The sequence below is a fragment of the Sceloporus occidentalis genome, unplaced genomic scaffold, assembly GCF_023333645.1.
Source record: "Sceloporus occidentalis isolate IW3139 unplaced genomic scaffold, rSceOcc1.0.p SCAF_1, whole genome shotgun sequence".
NCBI lineage: Eukaryota > Metazoa > Chordata > Lepidosauria > Squamata > Phrynosomatidae > Sceloporus > Sceloporus occidentalis.
This window is the reverse complement of record NW_028316981.1, coordinates 261,889,252-261,895,609: the sequence shown is the minus strand read 5'-3', so window position 1 is coordinate 261,895,609 and position 6,358 is coordinate 261,889,252. Positions and strand designations below refer to the sequence as shown.

Below are 6,358 nucleotides of genomic sequence, written 5' to 3'. Positions count from 1 at the left end.
CACACCCTGCATATCACACACTATATTTGGGAGTCTCCATATTTCCACATGTCATATTTGGAACCAGCATGTTCTTGATGGATAATTTCCATTTCCTCATGCAGTGTCCAGCACAGCCTCAAACATACTATGAACATCTTGGAAACTTCCAGAGCAGTTTTTCAAGTGCAGGAATGGGAGGCAGGGGGTCAAATAATGTCAGCGCCATTCTGGATTGAGGCTAATATAAAAAAAAATGGAAAGCAGGAATGCATATACCACCACATTATTCAGTTGATTTTTATTTTCCTAGACCAATTGGTATGTGCTCCCTTTCTCTTGTTGAAAGGCAGATCTACAAAACTGGTATGGTTCAGTAATTTGAGTTGTGGACTAGGACTCTGGGAGACTAAGATTTGAATCCTGGCTAAGACATAGATGCCCATGGGGCGACCCTGGACAAGTCATAATCTCTCAACTTCAGAAGAAAGCAATGCCAAACCTCCTCTTGCCAAGAAAGCCTGTTAAAAGAGTTACCTTAAATCGGAGTCAACATAAAGGCACATAAATAACTATAACTACATGTTCCCTTGGCAAACTCCTATTCCCTTGAAATAACACTAGAAAAATCACATGTGTTAGTTCACTAGGGTTTGCTTGCTTGTTTGTTTGTAACAGGAAGGAGACACAACTTTCCAATTCTTTTTAACCTAAGAAGGCTTGGGCTCTTTAATTTTTGGCATAATGAATAGAGAATTTTGACTTGTTACTCCCCCCACCCCCAGTCATATCTTTGATTAGTGATCCTAGAGTAGACAGAAGGAGCTATTTAAAATCTGGGAAAGTTTTGAGATGAAATTAATTCTCTTTTGTAGCCCTGGAAGTGTTTTCATGGAGTTATAGCAACACTTTTTTTTCTTCTTTTTTGCATGCCATACAAACTGGAAGAGTGATCAGCGGGTCTCTGCCATAAGGTAAGGTTTAGTAATTGGACCAGGACTGAGGAATTTTGGGATTTGAGGTGGGGGGGGGGATTTCCTTTTGGAGAAAAGGAATTTTGGAGCAGTGCATACAAGGATCAGCTTCATGTTTGGTGCAGTATGGAATAAAGGTGGCAGATCTCAGGGCCTGGACCTGCTTCTCCAGTTTATAGAGTAGAGAAAAGAATCTCAGGATAAGAGCACTACCTTGAAAGGCCTGTATAGATGTCTTCATTGGTTAGCTTTGGCTGCAGTCTTTTATTATAATTATTATTTGAATGGCATATTCTGTAAAGCTGTGGTTGGTACTTAAGGTAGAATGCTTAATAAGATCACCAGAGGCCCATAACATTACAAGAGATTGCCCCTGTGCCTCAGGTTATGGTGTAAAAATCTCTGGCCAGAGATCCTATTTGCACAGACCAGAATACTCGGCAGGCAGTCTGCAGTTATCTGGTCCTGGAGCTGCCCTGAGCACTCCCCCATTACCTAGCATTCCAGTTGCCAGGCAGTACAGCTGTTCGCACATTCGTCCTATTGTGTCACACACTCATATGAACTATTTAGCATTTAATTCAAAACCAGAAATGACTTCCAAATTACTGATACTCAAAAAGCTGGGGGGAGGGGTCCTGTGTGTTTCAGTTCCAAATCACACAGAACTCCAGAGCCAATTCCAAATAGGTTTTGCAGTTATATTAATAAAATAATCAACACACTCATGCACATGCACACACACACTCTCACACACACATACTAATGGAGCAAAGGTGGAGAAGGTGAAAACTGGAGGCTTTGCTAGTGGTAATATTGTATCGATCTTGAAGCTTGGTTCCAAATGAGGAGTGTCTAGAATGGAGATGGCTCAATAGCCACCACATCAAGTAGGGTGGCTGGCTTATTAAAGAATCTAGTAGAAGTCAAACAGAGATTTTGTCCTGCTTCTGACTAGACCAAATTGCTTGTGCCTAGGTAGTGATACATATACTCAAAATCATATCCCAAGGCAGTAATCTCAGAATTAATGGATTGCCTCACTGCTAAATGGTTTTCTCAAGAGAGAAGAATGGTTGAGAGATTGAAGAAATGTTTAGCCAATTGACCTGAATATCTCAAAAGGAAAAATTCTTTTGTCTGTATATGCACAGCCACCTTCTTTGGCCAGAATTCCATCATCGGCCTCCATAGACAAAGGGATTATGCTGATGTCTTTGACTGATCTCGTTGTGGATGCCTTTGCTTACGCCCTTGCTAGAGCCAACCAGATTTCCAAATATGATATAGCAAGGTCTCCACAGTTAGTTCCCTTTCCAGGCCATCCACGCCAGAGTCTCTTTTAATATTAAATTGATATCAAAACTGAGGGTGCTCAGAGACCTGATCTGTTTGTTTGTTTGTCTGCCGTTGCCACATATCACACCCTCTGAAGTCAGAAGGCACACAGAGTTGATCACAGTAGGATGCATTGTGAACAGCCAGCTGGCATTGCAATGGAGTAAAAGATGAGTGTTTAAAATTTGTTATTAGGGGGTTATATCCCAGGTTCAGTGCTGAATGGATTGGATGTCATCTTGGCTGTTTGCCCCAGAATCAGGGTTTGAGCAGCACATTATCTGGATGGGATGAAGATGTTTTATGTGGCCAGTGCAAACAGGGCCTGAGATAAATCTATTGTGTACAGCAAAATCTAGTGGGTAAATTCCTATGAAAATCCTTAGCTCTGATGCCAGCTCCTCTAGGGAGATTATTGCACAGTTAAATAAAGCATCTTACCGCTGCCGAATTCATTCTTAATTCGAGCTGCACACTGGTGTTATCGCATGGCTTTTCTCTTCAAAATCACCATCTGGGTAGAGACCAGCTCCAATGCAGATCCCAGAACTCACTTCATTGGCTATTTTTCAAAATTGGAAAGCTCCTGACTTTATAACATGGCCGTCAAAGTGAGTTCAGGGACCCATATTGGAGCTGGGCTGCACCCAGATGGCAATTTTGAGGAGAAAAGCCATGCGATAACACCAGTGTGCAGCCTAAATGAAGATTGAATTCGGCAGTGGTAAGATGCTTTATTTAGCTGTGCAATAATCCAGTAACTGTGAAGTTGAAGGCTTTCATGGCCGGCATCCATAGTTTTATTGTGGGTTTTTCGGGCTAGAAGAGTTTCTTCCTGACATTTTGCCAGCATCTGTGGCTGGCATCTTCAGAGAATGCTTGCCTGGAAAAAGTGTGTGTGTGTGTGTATACTGGGTGAGCCTGGGAAAGTAGGAATGATTTGCATGTGTATTGTTCTGTGCTGATGGCAGGCCGCAGACTGGGAGGCTAATGCAAAAGAGGATTAGGCTGGTTGTCATGTGGGCTCATGCTTGCCCTCCCAATGTCCAGAACAGCCATTGCTGCTGTAAAGTTACTTCCCAGTTTGCCCCTCACTCAACACACACACACACACACACACACACACACACACACACACACGTTGCTGGGGTGCCTGTCTGTATTTGCTGACCACGTACATATGCTGGTAATATGTCTTGCTCCACCAGCTTCAAGCAGGATCGCAAACACTTCTTTTATTCTTTAAAACTTTCCTTCAATCCTGAAAGCATTCATTCCCCACCACTACCACCATGGAAGCAGATATTCTCAGAAGCCTAATAGATGTACTGTGCTTCACAGGGGATATACTATTAGTAACATAGCCCAATTGTAGCTTTGCAATAAATTCACAAACATCAAATAGCATGTTGTTCATAAATAATGTATTAACATGAATTGAAGAATTTTTGCTGCTTTTCATTTTGATATAAATGGCAGTCTCAGTTCTATAACAGGAATAGATATGAGGAGCCAGAGAATGCCTTATGCTGACATAGCTAGAGAAGTCACCTATTTATTTCAAGGACTTTAGCATCAAGGTCTTCATGATCTGTGGCTGGGACCAAGTCTATTCAGCTCTCATCAGGTGTCTACACTCCAGCCTCGGCCCCATCTTGTTGCCTATAAAAGAAGTGTGACATCTACCTCTGTGCCTCGCAGGTGGTGTTGAGGCTTTGGATTGGTGAAATGTGACATAGCTTCTTCTTGCACTTGGACACCAGCTTCTTCTTGCACTTGGCCAGCAATGTCTTCTGCCTGCTTTGCTTCAGGATCAAACTCAAGGAGGTGTCCGTTCTGATAACTAATCACACAAACCATAGGCTGAAGTACACCCACTCCAACTATAAGTGAAATATGGATGTTTGTGGCCACAGATTAACTCTGGGGCTGTACAGACCACCCTTAAGGGTCAGTCTGCAGCCTCCTCTTTCTTCACCAGATTGGGGCTGCAGCAACTGGATGCTGCAGCTCTGATCTCTCCTTTCTGTGCCATGGAAAGGGTGCCATAGCACTGTGCTCCTTTGGCACTGCATCATCTGGATGCAGCGTCAGAGGAGTGTTGTGATGCCACCCGCTGTGTGGTGGGGTGTGTGGCATCAAACTGGCATGGGGTGGAGTCAGGGCATGCCACCCTATCCCTTTCCTTGAAAACCCATTTTTTTCACACACAACACTGAAGGCATTTGCCAGAATCCTGTTGGGCAGTTACAAATATGTAGCCTAAAGTTATGCACTTGTGAATGTTTTGTGTGCATCATCCCTATGTAGCCTCTAGTTTAGGAGATCAATAGGGACCATGAAAGTCCTCGAATTCCCATTTATCAGGAAGCAGCAGCTGGGATTGATGGGACCTGTTCCCATATCACTCAGGAAGCAGCTGACATTTCCATGCACCCCCTTGCACAATTGATCTCTAGTAATCTCTGCCATGATGTATTGGGTAAGAGGTGGACAGTGACTTGTGGGGCGGAGGGAGGAAAATCCTTTTGGAGAAAAGGAATTTTGAAGCAATGCACCCAAAAATTAGCTTCAGGTTTGGGGCAGCCCTTTGTATGATATAAAGTTGCCTGATCTCAGGGTCTGGACCCACCTTCAGTCTGCAGGGCAAAATTAGGGTGAGAGCATGGCCTTGAAAAGCCCATGTAGATCTGTTTTCCCTAGTTTTGGCTATGATGATGATGATGATGATGATGATGATGAATGGTATATTCTGTAAAGCTGCATTGATGCTTAATTAGCATGCTTCATGACATCAACAGAGGCTACTCTTTACTCATCAATGACACCACCCCCATGGCATTGCAAGGGCTTGCCCCTATGTCTCAGGTTTTGGCAGAAAAATCTCAGGGTGCAATCTGGTGTGTAAATTCTTTAGAAATTCCTACCTCTAATGCCAGCCTCCAGAGGATCCCAGAGAAGAAAACTGGTCCCCAAACATTGGGTATAGAATCGAAATGGGATTTTTGCACATGGTATGGTTGTCCACGGTACAAACAGAATGTCATCATACAAATTAATATCATACAAATGATATTAATAAATGGTTTGGAAAGCAGGAAACAGTATAAGCAGAGAGATAACAAAATATTAGCAGCAATTCACACAAAGGCACATAATATGCCCTTACAGTTTGAATATTAAACATCTAAGGAAAAGCTATGAAAATTGTAGTGCTCGCTTCAGCAGCACATATACTAAAAATTGGAACGATACAGAGAAGATTAGCATGGCCCCTGCGCAAGGATGACACACAAATTACAAAGAAAATTGTAATCTTAGAAATGATTAAACTGTATTATGATCATTTCCTTCTAGACAAGGCTGTACCCCTCCCCCAGGTCTTGCTGCACTAAAGTTCCCAGCATCCCTTACCATTGACTATGTTGGCTATAGCCCACAGATTTACTTCTGGAGATCTACAAATTCCTACTCCTGTAGTACATACTTCCCCATGTACAGAGTTAAATCTGTATGCAACCAACTGTGATATGGGTCCATGCTCTTTCAATGTAAGGAAATGACTTACAAAACATTTCTGATGAAGGTCACTCACTTTGACTAGACTGAAACACAATAGCAATGTCCTTTTCTTAATCTTCTAGAAACCTTTCCATCCAAGCATTGCAGTTTCATCCCTCATTTCTTTTGTTTCATTTCACATCTCCTCTTATGGCTGCTTTAATATGCTTATTCGCCAATATCTCACTTGAACGGCTCCAATTCACTTACTATAGGTAATTAGCTTGGTGTTTCTGAGCTCCTGTCATCTGCAGTGCAGCCTGTTCTGCTTGCTGGAGATTTTTTATATAAAAAAGAATTAAATCCAGTTTGAAATGAAAAGAGGCTCATGATATAGTCAAGGGACTGGGTGCCATGACCTTTACGTCAGTTCGAGTTCAAACTGATGTCTGCTTTCTTACCTTGCTTTCTGTGTATGCTTGTGTCGTTTTTAATTATTTTTTTAAAAAAAAAAAACACCAATGTATTAATTAGCATTTGAAAGAATATAATTCTGTGTATGGAAA

At 42.2% G+C, this 6,358-nt stretch overlaps 1 non-coding gene across 1 annotated transcript; it reads left to right on the top strand.

Moving 5' to 3' along the window:
- Positions 1-5,503: 5,503 nt before the first annotated feature.
- Positions 5,504-5,611, top strand: LOC149323812 (U6 spliceosomal RNA). Its single transcript, XR_016279632.1, has one exon. It is a non-coding gene; the product is annotated as a U6 spliceosomal RNA (small nuclear RNA).
- Positions 5,612-6,358: the final 747 nt, after the last annotated feature.